Below are 17,909 nucleotides of genomic sequence, written 5' to 3' on the forward strand. Positions count from 1 at the left end.
TTTCTCCATAGTGGCAGAGGTTCGTCCGCAATGCCATAATATTAAATTTTATTTTAAACATTGGGATTTCTGTAAGAAAAAATTCTATCTATAATTCCAGACATCCTTCTCTATTTTTACATAAATTTACTATGTTAGTTCCAAAAACAATTACTGCACAATCACTGTGTCTTCAACCTCGTCCCAGAAAACACATTCGAATTCCAAAAAAAACGAAGATTCGAGGAAATCTCCTTGATACTGCTTGATTCAAATCGCGTCTGGATAGGTGGAAATCGACGATCGGAGATAAAACCGTGGATCCGTTGGTTTTGAATGGCCAGAGTCCGTGTAAGCGCGGTCTCTTCCGACTGGTGGTTTCCTCGGGTGCCGGAAGGGACGCGGTTTTACGGAAAGCAGAGGGAGGGAAAAAAATGAGAGGAAAAAGACGTGGAGAGGGGTTGAAAGAAACCGTCGAAGAAGATCGTCGTCGTGAACGCGGATGGAACCGATCGTAAATTATTCCACGCGTTTAGGGGGTTAAGCGACTCGCGCCCCTTTCAGCCACTGGCGGCCCCCTTCCTTTCGACCCCTGCATCCACACCCGCCCCTACAGGCCATCCTTTTCCGACGTTCCTTGCGACAAGATGCGAACGGAAGGGGTAAATGGAGGGTAGAAATCTATGGTGCCATTAGCGTGACCTTTCTTCCCTTGCTTCCTCTTCTAGCGTCGGTCCCTTTCGCTCGTTCCCGCGTTCCCAGCTTCTCGTAACTCTCGTCGCCCCTGTATTTTTCGAGGGATTTTATTAAAATACTAAATTGGTCTGGAAAGGTAACACGATGGTCGTTTCATTGACTCCTGGACTCCTGGTCGGATAGCGAAGGTCCTCGGCGAGGTTCTCTTCGACTCCTGGGACGTTTTCACGTGTGAAGGGGTGGATTGGTTAGGAATAGTCGTTTGAAGAAGAGATTTAACGATGTTTTCCGTAGGGTAAAAGTGTGGTTTGTAAGCGCTTTATCATTTTTATTTTGGGAATTATAATTGTTTCGCAAGGTAGCTGGAATGTGGAGTCCGCCGTTACCACCCCAAACGTTTCATCTAAGTTATGCAATTAGCTGACTGGGTGAAGGATGTTCTCTTTAACGAAAACGGGTGATTTCTTGGAAAATAAGTTTCCATAATTTATACATATACAGGGTGGACCATTTTAAATTCCCCAGTAGAATTTCTGTGAAACTATATAACAGTTGGCGAAGAATGCTCGAACAAAAGTTGTTCAATTTCGAGGGGGGAAATATTCTCATGACTTTACCTTTGGTCTTGGGGGTTACGTTCAAGGTCATTTAAAGGTCACCTTTGTTATTTTAAATAGAAACCTGTATTTATGATCTCGGATTCGGAAAGAGCGGAAAATTCTACGTTCAAATGAGGTAGCATAGTCGTGGTCCGGGTGATCTTCATGTGAAGCTCAGTCTTGTTTTTTTTTCATAATCTTTCCAGCTGAATGATCGGGCAAGGGTAATGTTTAGTGAAAAATATTTGAAACATTGAAACATTTGAGTTACGGAAAAAAAAAGACAGTCACCTACTGATTCATGAATAAACACGCAGTCGAATGGGATCGACATAAAATAAATAATATTCCACATCAGGGGATGATTATTTGCTTGAAAACTAATCGAAAATGAAGAATGATATTTTTTCATAGGAAGCCTCGTTTTCGTATAAATAAATCGAAAGGTTTAGCTAACCATGTCTGACCACGACTGGCCAGTTCTACTGATTCTGGCATCGACTAATGTACCATACCCCTTCTAATTGCAAACTGCAATTTTTTAAATAATTACAACTAATCGAAATGGACGCTAACATAACAGAAGCAACATAAATTAGCAACATAAGTAGAAATGGCGAGTACTGGTCAGATACGCTGGCCAAGTCGTACACGTGCCCCAAGGAGATTCAAGACCAATTTTCTCAAAATGAAAGCTCAAATTAAAAAACTCTGTTGCTCATTTTCGATTCATTTTTGTCTCGCAAAATCATCTACATATACAGGGTATCCCAGCCTAAGTGATACGGAGCTCTAACTCCAAAACTATCTGCCGAATGGAAAATTTCAAATATGGAAATTGCATAGTAAAATGGGCCTCATGTTTCAGCGAGAAGGAATTTTTGTTAACTTTGTTATTTAACGTGATATGATGGTCAAGTTTCGTTTTTCGTTCAGATAACAGAAGCCTAGCTACGAATTCGCGTACCCAATGTTAAAACATGATTTTATTCGTACAAAATCGTACACGAGGTTCTAGTGGAGCTTACTCGCCAATCTCCATCTCGAATTCGAATTCCCATTCGACTCCTGTTCGGCTACCCCATTCCGCGATGATCGAAAGTAAAATGGTATGTTCACCCGCGTTAATTAAGTCTCGTTGGCCACGCGCGGGATACACTCGATCCGTTTGTATATTTTCTCGGGCGTTTGCGTCGATTAACGGTCTTAAAAATGTAAAATCCGCTACCAGACTGCGAGTTTCTGCAAAACGAGGTCTCTCTCTATCTCCCTCTCCTCGACTTCTTATTCTCTCTCGCCCTTTCGACCCCCTTTTTCTCTTTTCTCTCGAATCGCGGGGACGTAATCGTCGCGTTTGTATCCTTTTCCGCGAGCAATTAGATCCAGTGGACCACCTCTTTCAGGTAACGGCCGCGTAGTCAAGCGAAAAGCTCAGCGGAGAGCCACGACGGACGCGTTTTCCATGAAAAGCCCGCGCGGCTAGTAGTCGAGGTTGCTTTCATTTATAACTACTGCTTCAAGACTTTGACTCGACCGAGGAGTAGCACCTCATTATCCTACATACCGACTCGTTTACACTCGATGTTGTCGAGCAGCGGCTCGAAACTTTGCCCCGACGTTTGCTCCCAATCCCTTCTTGTCTCATCTCTAACGTTTAACCCTCTCCACCTAAATCCTACGTTCTATCGCCGGCTCGACGGAACGTCTCTCTTACGAATCGAGAAAATTATAATTGCGCGTTCGCGAATTGAATTCCCTCGGTGAGCGATAGGTACAAGCTTCGGTGTTTAAAATGGTATGTATAGAGGTAAATTGCCTTCCGACTTCGCGAACCGTGAACCACCTATATAGAAACGAACCTATTCAATCCACCTATTGCGATGATAGGCGGTTTATGAGGTCGGTCGAAAATGAGCCACGAAACCTATTCGACTACTGCGTTAATCGGCAACACTCTAATGCTGAAGATTATTATTTCGCTTCGTTCCGATTTCATTTCCTCGTGTCTGTAAAAATACAGCCTGATGTTCGATATTATTATTTCATTCTCTCTCAATTTCATTTCTTTCTGTCTGTAAAAATAGAGCCTATATTAGTTGAATATTATTATTTCATTCTTTCCATTTCAATTTCATTTCTTTATGTCTCCTCTAGAATTTCCTCTAACACAATTTCTACTGTTTGTTTCAGGTAAGCCACGAAAATTGGATTGAGGTCCGTTCGCGAAAACTTTACATCGCAGGTATTTACCGCTAGTACACGCTGTTAAAAAATGGATATTAGGTGAGTTAATCGTCACGTATACTGCTGGTCACGAGTGTTAGGATACCTGCTGTATTTGTACAAAATGTGGTATTTACCGTGGAATAAGATTTATCAATGATTAATTATCATTGGCTTTAATTATCGTAATTATTGATCATAGTATATGTTCGTATAATTTTCATATACATATACAGTCAGTCCCATAAATATTCGTGCCCTCCATGTCTATTCAACAAAGTCTAAATGAAACGATAGGCGTGAGGTTTCCAATGAAATTTTTCTTTAGAAACATTTATTTAGAAACATCAAACCTATCATTTAATTGAGACGAATTCTGTAGACACAGACTGACTGTATATATATTTACCATATTCATATACACGCACTTCCTTCTTGAAATATATCACTTCCAGTAAATCTTCCTGTAAAACCAGTGACATTCAAATAAATAGTACATCCACGAAGTTCATCCCTAGCAATCCTATTAAAATCCCTTGAAACACAACATATATAATATATGGTAAACCTATGGTTGGTTTATAAGTTTCTTGCATCCCATTTAATAATTCACTGTAAGTCCTTATCTATGTTGGGTCTATGCAAATATTAGGGTGACCGAAAAGTAATAAAAATTTTATCAAGATTTATTTATTGAAAAAATCTTAAATACTAATCAACAAAATAATTTCCATCGTTGTTTAACACTTATTGCCAGCGTAAAGGCAGTTGTTCGATTCTCTTTTTAAAAAAACTCCTTCGATTTTTCATTAAAAAACATTTTGATTACTTTCCGATCCTCCTAATACATTTCCTTAAATCGTATCACTCACACTTCTTACAAATCTTCCATTTCACCCAATCTATGTACACCTTACAACATCCAAAATTAAATATATAGTAGACGCAGCTCCGAATTCTAAATAAATTTCTGATTATTCACAACAAATCTATGTAGAGTATCCCGATAATTGTGCCCAGCGTATGTAGCTACATAATAATTTAACGCACGAAAGCACCAAGGGTAGTTTCGAAAGGGGAAACTTTGAACGCGATTGATATCAATCGTCTAAAGTCGTTTGCATTTTTAACAAGCCACCGCGGCGCCGTTTATCCGACCATACGTAGCACTAAGAAAGTTAGCGGCCTTTGACGTTTCATCGAAAGAAGCAATATTTCATGCCCGGGAACCTAATATAATATTCACAAAGGCACGACTTGATAGCAGCCGAGTAAAGCGGCACGACACGGCCGACGTAACGTTTCTCAACCTGTTTACCGTCGCTTTGCTTGAACGTCGAGGTTTTTCCGCTCCATTCCGCAGTTCGTCTCCGCCACGAAAAACCGTCCTTCCTCTTTGCCGCCGGTTTTTCTCCTTCTCGAGTGTTATTTTTTTCATTCCCGGAGATCTCGAGTCTTTTCGTTGGCGATACAACGTCTGGCGCTTCGATGCACCGCAAATTGCACAAAGAGAATTGTCTCTCGACGGTACGCCGAGCAGATTTCCCCTCGGAGACGGGACCGGGGATTTTATTCAAACAATTATCGCGATTTATTCGCAACGTTTATTCGACTGCGCAGTTATTGAGGTTTCAGTAGTTGAACGTTGGGGTAAAATTGCGGTTTTACGAGACAGATTTTAATTGTTGCGCACCGAATGAAACACCGGGGAGGCGAGTTTGCCTTTCGCGGGGGGAGAATCAATTGATCGTGTCGTTGTTAATGAAATGTTTGATGCCGAGAGCTGTTTCTTGACGACGTCTCGGAACCAAATGAATTTTAGAAGAGACTGCGTATGGGGAGGATTAATTTTGCACTGCGTTAGGGGTGGTTTTATAAGGATAGGTCTGCTTAAGATCACTCCTACATTATGGTTAGGTTGCATTTGGTTGAGTTGATACCAAGGTTAGGTCTGCATGGGTTCACCCTTGCATCGAGGTTAAGTTGCATTTGGTTAAGTTGATACCAAGGTTAGGTTTGCATGGTATCACCCTTGCATTAAAGTTAGATTGCATTGGGTTTGGTTGGTACTAAGATTAGGTCTGCATGGGATCGTCACCCTTGCATTGAAGTTAGGTTGCATTTGGTTAAGTTGATACCAAGGTTAAGTTTGCTTTGGTCACCTTTCCATTAAGCTCATTTCGGATCAAGTTAATATCTGGTCAAGTCAAGTTAATACCGTTCGTAGTACTTGTATCTCCACTCGTCTCTGGAACACCTCTCTTTCCTATTTTTCCAAGACCCCAAACAAATAAATAACCAACCACAAGAATAAATATTCCATCCATCTCTGGACTCTCTGCCACAGTAGTCGCGCGTTTTGGAACCGGATCGAGACCTCGAGGGCACTTTTACCATTCCGATGACAAAGGTATCTCGTGTCGATCCTTCGCGCGAGTTTATTTTGCTAACACGAGTCGCAATTTCGAGGGAAACTCGAATAATGCTCGCAGCTAGCGCGAGAGGCGAATAGAGGGGGGCACATGGGAGGAGTGGAGCATGGTAACGAGGAGACTTTAATAATGGGTGTGTATCACCGCGAACAAAGGGATATCCGTCCGGGTCGCACGGGCTCGTGGAAAATGCGTCATTAACTACTCGTGGAAACGACGAGGGTTTCAGGATTCGCAACTCGCGGACGGAGGGACGACGTCGCGACGCCCGCGATCGGTTTCGTGAGTGGACCTCAGTCAGGGAACACGTAGGTTGCAGCAATTTGAGACAAAGCTGGCTATTATTCGCTTTGATTACAAGCTTATCAATTTCAAATATGTCTAGCGAGTTTCTCTTTCAACTCTTACTTCATAAATTTGTTTTTTGGTTACCTCGAATCATAAACCAGTGGCATTCGTTCTCAACACGTTCTTCGATGTGTAAAAGTCTGCTTAAAAATCTGAAAAAATTCTTACTACTCTTTAAACCTACCAAATCATATTTTGAATGAAACAATTTAAGAATACCTTTTCTACGCGTTTTTCATTCCGTAAAAGTCTCAGAAATCTGACAAAATTCATATATACTCTTTAAATTCAATTCTTAATGGAATTCTTCTTGAATGGAATGTTGAATGAAACATTTTATGACTAACTTATTAGGTACCTCTACTTTTCAAATTCACTTGGAGTCACGAATAACCCTGATTAACGTACTGAAAATTAATTCAAAAGCTAAGGATCTAAAGGGTGAAGATTTCACAAAGGGACGCAAATAATTCCACCCACTGTAAAATATTATCCTGCATTATCTTCTCTTCTATTTCTCCTAGCTACAAATTCTTCAATTTTGAACGCTCATCACGCCTCCTTCTTTAATTTTGAGATGGCACCCATCCCTTATACACAAAACTTTCTGAAACGAACCAATCTATTAAAATCAAAGCCTCGGCAATTTTTCTCACCCCCTTATCCTTTTAATCCTTTTTCGTGCACCAAATCCACCGAAAAGTATCGAGAACTTCGAGCATCACAATGCACGTATCGATGAATTGATTCCGACATTCCATTCAGATAAATTTTCCTAGGTCCGATCGCGGTACAATCGACTGCTCTTCGATCTCGAGGGACGAATGCCACCAGTTTCATACGCTCGTATCTGTATATGCTATCCGTAGAAAAGAGAACGCATCCGTCAGCCATTGAGAGCGGGGTTGCGTAACTTTTTACTTTATTCGAAAACTCGAAACGCCGCAGACTGGAATCGAGGTCGAGAACTAGCCCTACGACGCCGCTTCGGTACCATAACTTCATTTTAAACTTGCTCGTTACTGACCAACTCCTGGGATAGCGAATATAATTACGTGGACTGGCCATAAATTTCTCTGGAATTCAAAGTAAACCCGCGGTCGGTTGATTTGATCGCGTTTAAACTGACGAAACACCGCGGATAAAAGCGTCAGAGTCGCGGAGAAATAGATTTGTGGGGGTTCAGGTGTGGGAGGGAGAGCGAGAGAGAGAGAGGAGAGAAAAGGAAGGGAGCGTTTCATTCTGGGCAAAGATGGGTAAAAGGCTTCGAATAAATTTGAAATTTGCCGGTGTGTTTGTCTCGTTTTCTTCTTTAGAAAATGTTCAAGAAACTATTTTCGTAATTGCTCGGGTATGTTCGGCTTGCACGATTGCATATTACAATCAGTGATTTTCAATCTGTTTTGTTTTCTATAAATTGAAACTAATATTAACCATTCTGTAACATTATTTTGGTTATTTAATATATTATTATTATTATGCATATACAAGAATATATCAAACTGTAACATTATTTTGGTTATTTAATACATTCTTGTTATTATTATGCACATACAAGAATATATTAAATAACCAAAATAGTGTTACAGAATGGTTAATATTAGTTTCGATTTCTAGAAAAAAAAACAGATTGAGGATCACGGATTATCAGTTACTCCTCGTACAAAGGGCTCTGTCTATATCGTCATATGTCTTTGACACATTCTCAGTACGGTATGTGTATATCAAATACTGCCGAGTTTTGCCGGAATAAATCGACATTAGACGAATACCTTTCACACGCCGAATATCAGACTCCTCCTTACCTATAGTAGCAGTTTAAGCTCGGTCTATACTTTCATACGTCTATGGTGAAAACAATGTTCAAGCCTCAGTTACAATCTCAGCCATGCGCATTCGTTCAGATTTTCCATTTCGGACACGACAAACTACAATTTTCGATATTCGTTACTTCACAATTGTGCAAATCGAACTGAACGTGTGAACGTACATATTTCATTCGGTTCGTTTGCGCAAATTGGCTTGCGCAAGCCGGCTTGTACAATAGCTCGAGCGTGTAAACGCGCCATTATATAGCCATGTGCGAGCTACGCACACCTAAGAAACAAATGAATATAGAATATAGAAACTAGAACATAGTTTATGTAGTCATAGCTTATCATAGCTTATGAATATAAAATCTAGAACACAGGGTATAGTCATCATCCAACAGAATTAATTTTTAAACTCCGATTCCGTTACAACCAGTACATCCCACTTCGCATCCATAAACACGATGGTGCCCGGGACGGTCCTCGAACCATGCTCGTACCAATCCAACGCACGCGTGTCCCATGCATTCTTAAAATCGATTATCTCAGGAAGCTTCGTACCGAAATACCGCGTTCCACGTTTTCGATTTACTTTTACGCTTCCTTTCCACATAGCCATCGAGATCCACAAGTATGCCGCGAATGCAAGCGTAACGCGAGGCGACGCTGCGAGGCGCGCGTGTACCGCTCGACGTGATGTCGCGCGACGCGACGGTACGCGACGCTACTCGCAGCATAACGCACACCGAGTCAGAGCACTTAGGCGTGCAGTCCGCGGGGATCGGTTGACCTCCTCCCCGCAATGTCTGCGAAAGCTTTTACGGGCGAGCGTCGAGTGGTAAGCTTCCATCGTTCTGGGCGAACCTCGACAGAGGTAAATATCCCCCGTTCCCTCCCCTTCTTCGTCCCTGTATGCGACACGACCCCGTCCCGCGACGCTATCCGATCCCGATTCACCCCCTTGGGGTCGCTGCTACGGTGATTCGCGACACGAGAAGCGAGCACCGCGACAAAACGCCGCGCACCGTGACCCGATCAAACCGCGGCGATCTTGAACGAGGACGCTGAACTCGCGCGGGGAAAGCGACCGAGGATCCCTTCGAACGAGATTGTTCGTTGGTGTCTCGCCGCGTAAAGGTCGATTCAGACTATACGACACGTACCGGCACCGACACGACAAAACATTAAAACACGCGTTTTAATGGAACTATTCGCACTTAACAGACACCGACCTGAACGTTCCGTCAACGGGAATAGTTCCATTAATAACGCGTGTTTTAATGTTTTGTCGTGTCGGTGCCGGAACGCGACGGTCCGTGTCGTATAGTCTGAATCGACCTTAACGCTTCGAACAAATTTTAGACCCGAAGGATGGCCGTTTCTCGCGTATAAAAAGGAAAGTACGGTGATGAGAAATCCTTAAAAAAAACTTCTCGGCGAGACGTAACCCTTCGAATGTTACAAATGTTTCAATATGATTATTTTGGAAAACGTATATTTGTGGTAACTTATTTGATATGTAATACGATTGCCGAACAAGAAAAATTAAATTGAAAAATAATAAAAACAAGTATATATTTTCAGTTGGACGTACATGTGCGTCATCCGCAGCGAAAGTGTTAAATTTATCTCAATAATGGATAATAAAGTTGTCCTTGCTGAAAGTTTATTAACCTTTTCGATGCTCTGCATGAGTATACTCGTCAAATTATTTTGTTCTTGTCATGCTCAAGACGAGTTAACTCATTAACTCGTTATCAATAAGCTCGTGCGATTTAACTCGTCTTGAGCGCGACAAGAACAAAATAATTTGACGAGTATGCTCGCGCAGAGCACCGAAAAGGTTAATTAGACTTTCTGCAAGTACAACTTTATTATCCATTATTGAGATAAATTTAATGCTCTCAACATTACATGAATTATATAAATATATAATATTGTATGGTCGATAAGTCAACATGTTAACCCTCTATGGGCAGAATTTTTATTTTCTGCAAACAATTTGCAAGGCATTTATTTTGATATTTCTAGTTAATGGTATTGTTAACCGTTATCAATATTGTTATTGGCTATCAGAGACATTATATAATTAAGATGTATACGTCATTTGTTGCAAAATACTAAAAACACAGACTCATAGAGGGTTAATACGTTTTTCAAAAATGACCTGTGCTTTGAATTTCGAATGACCCATGTCCAAGGTGGAGTGTCCATCGTGTAACATTCCTGAAACTTTAACTATCTTCCATTTGTTTTTCATACTCCACTTAAATTTAATTCACGTCCCCTTTACTGACCTCCTCGATCATACCCTCCAAGTTGCTCCAAGTTAAAAAAGAAAATTTCCCACTCAACTATCAAGTTTAGAAATGTAACGCCCTGATCGAGTCACCTAAAATGGCTAAGAAAATTCCATCCATCCCCGTCGGACAAATAACGATGGTAGATCATCTTCCTAATGGTCGACCTCTGTCATTGTTCGCTGATACACGGCCCACATTCGTCCGCGATTACTCGTTTCGCAAGAACGTGGGCGAACGTGGCCGACAGTAATTTCGCTGGCATCCAATCCCGGCTACGTTGAAACGGGAGCTTCCTGTCCGACGGTGAACGAGGTCATAGTTTTCATTAGGAGCGAGCGGAATTAAAGACGATGATGCGTGCTGGAATACCGGTTCACCGTTCGCGTGTTCGACGAAAAAGATTGCCGGCCCCCCCACGGAAAACAGCCGGAAATTCACGAGAGCAACGCAACGGATGGAAGCATCGCTTCCGTCGACGGGAAGCATCAGCGTATCGCTACATAATTTAACAAGTTACTCCAACTTAGCAACGCTAATTTCGCCTCGTCACTCTCTCTCTATCTCGGTCTCTCTTTCTCTTCCTTGCCGCCCCTTGACTCTCGACGAACCATCTTGTTAGTTTTCGTCGAGTTTGGAACCGAGACGCGATTGGAAGACGCTCGCGAGCAAAGGCAAGCGCCGCCAGGCCTCCGCGACGTCGCTACAGCGATTCGACGGCGGAGAATTGAATTTTAACGTGGAATTGGACCAACTGTATCATTACGGTCGGGCCATTTCTATTAATTGTTCGCGTGGCAGGTGTGGGACTGAAAACCCCCCGACCGCACTTCAAAGCGGTGCCGCGTGCGCGCTGCAACAGCTGCTGGCGCGATTTAAACACTTTTGCTGGACGTTCGTGGCAATTCCTTGTTGTGTTGCGCTTTGGATACGATGGAGTTTGATATTGTAGAGTTCAGAAATTCTACACGCTTATGTTTGTTTTATTAATTAGATCCATTACAGAATTTTACTTTAGAATCTAAATTAATTAATGGTTCCTCGCAAGCGATAGTACAACGTACAGAAACTCAACTTCGTTACTGAATATTACACAAGACTGCATCTTGCACGACTCACGAAGTACAGAATTCATTACAGAATTTTACTTTAGAATCTAAATTGACTAATGGTTCGTCGCAAGCGATAATATCACGTACAGAAACTCAACTTCGTCACCGAATATTACTCAAGACTGCATCTTGCAAAACCCACAAATGTAACATTAACCCTTTGCACTCGAGGCCTTTATTTTCTGGTATCTAGCAGCAACTCGAGATACTTTCTTAGCATTCTATTTCCACGAATGCTAAGATTATACTGACTTTGAAAATGAGATCACTAATTTGAGATTTGAGAATCAGGTCATCTTTGCCTCAACGAGAATCATTTTATTGGCACTTCGAGTTCCAAAGAAATTAAACCTAAAGAAAACCTAGTGGTGACTGAGAGTCACCTCTCGAGTGTAAAGGATTAACTAAAAGTATCTTCCATTTGTTTACAATTTTCGTACTCCACTCGAATCTCTCGAACACTGATCTCTTGAATCAGTCACTCCAAGTTTCTCCAAATTAAAAGAAAAATATTCTCCACGCGTCGATTAAAGACACCCATGGGGTGCTCGATGTCCGAGCATCAACCGTGACGGGGGGTGGGAACGATAAGGAAAAATTTCTGGAGAAACTAATTACGGTGCCTCGTTTTTGTCGGGGAACGCGACGATGAAATAGATTCGTTTCACGGCCTACCGCTGGAAAAAAGCAAAGAGCGGAGAGACAGGGAGCCACGGCGTTGGTTTCATCGAGATACGACGGCGTTCAACCGACTCTTTGAGCAGGGGCACGATAACGCGCGCGTTAAGCCCCGAAAGAGAGAGACGCGCCTCTTTTGATCGCGTCAGTCGCCGATATTTTTCATGAAAAACTCACCAGCCGAGTCCCTCACCGAGGGCTTGATAGCGCGAGTCGCGGCACGCGTGGCTTCTTCGTCGCGCGACGGTCTCGCTTTGTGCCACCGTATTGGAGTAAACACAAACGAGCGAGCCATATTTCTTTATTCGATTTGCAACGCGACGAGGTCTTTACTTAAAAGGTGAAAACGCTACCTCGCGTTCGTCGGGGGCTGTTGCAGTCGACTTCTCACCGAGAGATCCTGAGTTTTTAATTATAGAATCGCGATGGATCGAGTATCACCCCATTCTCTTTTAAAAAACAATTTACTCGTGTAAAATCTCTTGCTTGTTCTGTACACACAGTTGAAAATCGGAAATGTAATTTATAGTATGTTTCCATTTTTAAACGTATACTTTACGTTTCATATTTTATATGTGAAGGAAAATCATACCACTTTTAATCATCTGTCGTATATTTCAAAAGAGCGTGTACACTCGTAGAAAAAAAATGTTGAAACCAATTTATGCATTTCGTTACTATGAAGGTTATTAGAAGTTAGGGACAATAATTAATTAAGAAGACGCAGAATTAATTTCTACATTCAATGATTGTCGAGTAAACTTGTAATCTGTTAGGAGGACAACAATATGTGTAGACACATTATAGTGACCATCAGGTTGAAACCCAAGTTATGTATTATAAATACTTCCATTTAACCTAGAATCAAATCTCCAATGTAACGATTAACAAACACAGCAACAGGACTGACAAACTCGTGCCTGAATTTTACATAAGTAAATTGATTTTTGAAAGAAATAAACGTACGATAAAAGACACAGAATTAATTTCTACACCCGATAACGAGATACATACACCAATACATCGAGTGCTAAAAATAATCAACTAGGAAGAATCAATTTACCAGTCGCGGAAGAATGAAAAACTACCGCGAAACTTTCATCGGAGGTCGAGATCGTCCTCGAATCGTTTAAAAAAAAAAAAAAAAGAAAAAGAAAAGACGCGTTCCTCTCAGGCGGTAGCGATCAATCGAATAAATTTTCCGAGGTTTTCCAAGGGAATCGAGTCGCGTGTACGGGGTCAATGCCGCTTCCCCGCTGCCGCGCGCTTCTTATCCAATTCTATTTTGTCGCGATCCAATCCCAATCTCAATCTCGATTCGGAACCTAGTCCCCGATCCCGCTTTCAGTCCCGATATCATCCTATCCGTGACATTTCTGCCCCTCGAGCTGGCTTCGTTCCTTTTTCTCCTTTTCGAAGCGGCGGGGCGCGCTGCTTTTTCTTCCTCCCCCGGCGGGCGCTCTCGCTTTCTTCCTTCTTTCACTCTCGTACGAGAATCCTCGAATCTGCTCCGCGGGGATCATCCTCCTTTTCACCCTGTGGTCTGTTCAACCGACCGATCTTCGCCCACGATTTCCTCCGCCGCGAACAAATTAACGCAATTGCTTGTTCTAGGTTATTTTTCGGGGGATAAATTGTTTGAGGGGACAGTTGTGCTGTTTTTTGGGCCACTTTCAGGTAATAAATGGGACTAGTTTTGCTGTTTTTAATTTGCTCGACGTCTAAAGGTGGCTTCACTTTTGTTCTTAAGAGCATTCTTATTTTTGGAGTTTGATTTATTTAGTTTATTAGGACTTGTTAAGGGGGGAGCCCACTGTAAAATCATCGAAGCTACAGCGTAATTAAAAATGTTTAATGCGCGTAAATAATTGATTTATCATTACAACTAAAAAAAAAGAGCTCAAAGTACGCTTCTTAGCAATCATTAAAAAAAAATATATACAGTCCGATAATATTCCTCGAAAAATGAACCGATTCTCTGAAAAAGAAAGAAAAAATCCCTGAATACTTCTTCTTACATGTGCTCATCTGGTAAACCTCACATACTTTCAAAATATTTAGTTTCAGGTTCCAAAACAAAATTTCTAACACCTGTTATGAAATTTCATTACAAATCTTAAAGTTTCAGAACGTTGTCTTAAAAAACCGTGACAGTCTTGACCGAGGAGTGAGGTTTGCCAAATGAGCACATGTAAAAACAAGTACTCAGGATTTTTCTTATTTTTTTCACAGAATCGGTTCGTTTTTAATCTTCCAAACCAGCGGAAAACGCTCATATCTTCACTGACGGCCTAGCCCGACATCTTCGAGGCATATTATCGGAGCCATATATTTTTTTTCATGATTGTGAAGAAGCGTAGTTTGTTCTCTTTTTAGTTATAATAGTAAATCAATTATTTACACGCATTAAAAATGTTTCATTATGGTGTAGTTTGAATGATTTTACAGTGGCTTGCACCCTTAAGTGGTGGAACCCTCAGGGGCTGTAGTTGTAGTACTTATAGTAATAAATATTATTATATTACTTATAGTATATAAGTATAACTATATTACTATAGTACTTGTTCGTAGCTACAGTACGGGCCTAGCAATCCCGAGGTATCCGAGCTATAATTTCAGAGTATCTATCTCCCCAGTTTTTTCCATTTTTAGTGTCCTCTTAATGGCGTTACAACTCCCATTTCGATTACCTCACAAAGCTTCTACACCCTCTTTATCCTTGTATCCCGAGCGTCCCGGGATCCAAGTTATCAATACACGATAGAGCAATTTATTTCTAGCCTAAATCGCTTCACCTTACCACTGCGGACCACATAAAATATTCCAACAGTATACATTTCTAAGGGATCCTGTGGAAATCCTAATCATCCTCTCCCCTTAAGATTTCACACCTCATAACGAACTCTGACACCCCGCCCCTCCTTGTTCTCTAAAAACCACAAACCTTTTTCAATACGTGTTCGACGACAATAACATAAATACCAACTATTACCGTAAATAACCCGGCAATTTCAACACTTTGTCATAAACGGAATTCTTCTGGGATAATGATTACGACGACGAAGTCTAGCGTAATTTCGTCGAGTCTCGTTGAATCTCGTTGTTCGTCATCGAGAGCCGAGAGAGAATACATGCGGCCGTCTGGGTAGTCTTGATTGCCAGTAAGCTCGAGAGAAGGCAGCTCGTTAATTCGCGCCCTCGATGAAAAGGGCGCGGAGGGGCGGGGAGGTGCTGGAAGAGGGGTGGGAGGAAGGGACAGGGAAATCGAAGGAGATGAAAGGTGGCTAGGGAGACCAATAATATTTCTTAGAGCGCGCTCCCGTTAATTGCGCCAATGTCGCGGGATTAATTGCTCGGGAATTATTTGGCGACGTTTGTCCTCCGACGTAGACGCGTTTCGATCGCGAAACCTTCCCTCTGGACTCCGCAATTTTTCCACGTCGAAGGAAATCATAGAACCCCCGTCATCATCGATTATCGAGTGATTCTCAATGTTTTTCAATTTTTTTTTTTTTTTTTTGAGAGTCGTTGTGTTCTCCGAGAGAATTCTCTGAATTTTTGTTTCGTCGTTTCGCAAGCATACATCTGTGTTTTTTGGGGGCCTGGAATGGGAGATTCCAGAGGAATTATTTATCAAAAATTTGTATGAATTTTTTTTTTTTTTTTTAATTATTTCGTGTAGTAATGAAAATTCAACGTGATGGTATATATTCAGAGCGATGGTATAGGTTTATTGTGGATTAGCTGTGCTCCGCGTGGAACACTTGGAGCACGTGTATGACTCGAGCAGCGTGTCTGACCAGTACTCGCCATTTCTACTTATGTTGCTAATTTATGTTGCTTCTGTTACGTTAGTGTCCATTTCGATTAGTTGTAATCATTTAAAAAGTTGCAGTTTGCGTAGAAAAGGTATGGTACGTTACACAATGCCAGAGTTAGTAGAAGTGACCAGTCGTGGTCAGACACGGTTAGCCAAACCTTTCGATTTATTTTTACGAGAACGAAGCTTCCTATGAAAAAATATCATTCTTCATTTTCGATTCGTTTTCAATCAAAGAATCATTCCCTGTTAGTGACGTTATATTTAAGACTAGCTGTGCCCCGCGGTTTCACCCGCGTGGAACACTATTTATTTTATGTCGTTCGCGTTCAACCGCGTGTTCCTTCGTGAATCAGTAGGTGACTATCTTCTTTTTTCCGTAATTCAGATGTTTCAACCATGTGAATATATGAAAATATCAACGTTGCAACCCCTTTTTTACCTCTTTAGGGATTGAATTTCGAAATATCCTTTCTTATTCTTTGTATACATCGTAAAGGAAAACCTCTGTGGAAAATTTCAGCTTTCTAGCTTCAAGGGTTTAGCCTGGACGTTGACTGTAATCAGTCAGGGCTTCATTCTTATATATATATAGATAGATGACTGATACAATTTATGGTGGTTCCTCCCTTCAGGAAAAATTATCCTTCAATTCCAAGAAGTATACAGAACAACATTAATATGGTAATGTGTATAACAAGATCGTAAAATATGCGATAGGAAGTCCGATATTGCGGAACAGGAAAGTCAACGCGAAACGTAATTAGGGAAGTTGCAGAAAGGTAAAATGAAGGAAGGAAAAAAAAGTTTTCCTTTGTTTTTACTTCCCTGCTTGTGTTTCTTATTATTAGGTTTCCTCTTTCGTAATGTCATTACAGTTTTCTTTTCCAAGTTACCATACAACATCGACGATATACACAGTTGTATTCATAAACTCATTTTCGTTGGAGAAAATATATTTTCATCGAAAATGGTTTCTTTCGTTAAACTAGAATCAAAGTTTCCTTATTCTGTACTCTCTCGCGAATCAAAAAGCAAGGGTTGAATCACGTGTTTACTCCAAACGAAATAAAGAACAAGCTGCTTCAATAATTCTGTTCGAAAAGGAGCTGAGTCGCAGAGATAAGAGTTATTTTCCAACCAAAGGGGTGAGTTCGTCTGGTGCAAAAAAAGGGACATATAAATCCTACTGTGGTGGCGGAGTCTGTAATGAAGAGCGAGAGAGCGAGAGAGAGAGAGAGAGAGAGAGAGAGAGAGAGAGAGAGAGAGAGAGCGTCTCGTCCTGGGCCTGCTATAGTTCGTCGCTCGGGATTTGGCGAGGCAGTTTGATTGGCTACCGCGTAACGAAGACAGCGAGCGAGACATATCGAGATAAACTGAGAGAGCAATAGTAACTATTAGCGTAGATTTATGAGGCCATGGAAACCATAGTACCCTATCTACAAAATTATGGTACCGAGTTGTAAAAATAAATTGAAAGCTATGATTTTCATTTAATTATTTCTATGCTACCATCTGTTAACGATTGAAGAAATTAAGCATACGTCACTTTGGTTTTATAAAACATCCTACCAGCTACGCGTTTTTAACCATAATTAAATTTTTGTTTAAATATTATTTAGACCACTCTGGTTCTCAAGGCCTCACATGTAAGAAAATTTAAAGAGTTCGAGACGCATAAGATACACTTTTGTATTTAATCGAGAATGTAGCATGGAGTACGACTATGCAGTGTGACTGCTCGAAAGAAAGACGGACCGAACGGTGAAATTTCCTTGCCTCTGTTTCCTTCAATTCTTAGATGCCGCGTCAACTCCACAGCAATATACGATACTAGTGGGACTCGTCATTCCACCTAGGAGGCCTTAGACGCCGGGATGTTTGGAGATAGGTCGAGGAACTCGAGAACGG

General features: G+C 41.3%; 1 protein-coding gene across 2 annotated transcripts in view; it reads left to right on the forward strand.

Moving 5' to 3' along the window:
* Nucleotides 1-17,909, forward strand: part of LOC128887852 (PDZ domain-containing protein 4) — a 155,827-nt gene that overhangs the window by 62,525 nt on the left and 75,393 nt on the right. The window contains exon 2 of one of the 2 annotated variants that reach the window (XM_054144244.1): nucleotides 3,465-3,557. The exons of the other annotated variant lie outside the window; for it this stretch is intronic. The gene's annotated coding sequence lies outside the window, so the exon portion shown is untranslated. The remainder of the gene's footprint in view (nucleotides 1-3,464; nucleotides 3,558-17,909) is intronic. 2 annotated transcript variants of the gene reach the window in all.

The sequence above is a fragment of the Hylaeus anthracinus genome, unplaced genomic scaffold, assembly GCF_026225885.1.
Source record: "Hylaeus anthracinus isolate JK02 unplaced genomic scaffold, UHH_iyHylAnth1.0_haploid 11989, whole genome shotgun sequence".
Taxonomy (NCBI): Eukaryota; Metazoa; Arthropoda; class Insecta; order Hymenoptera; family Colletidae; genus Hylaeus; species Hylaeus anthracinus.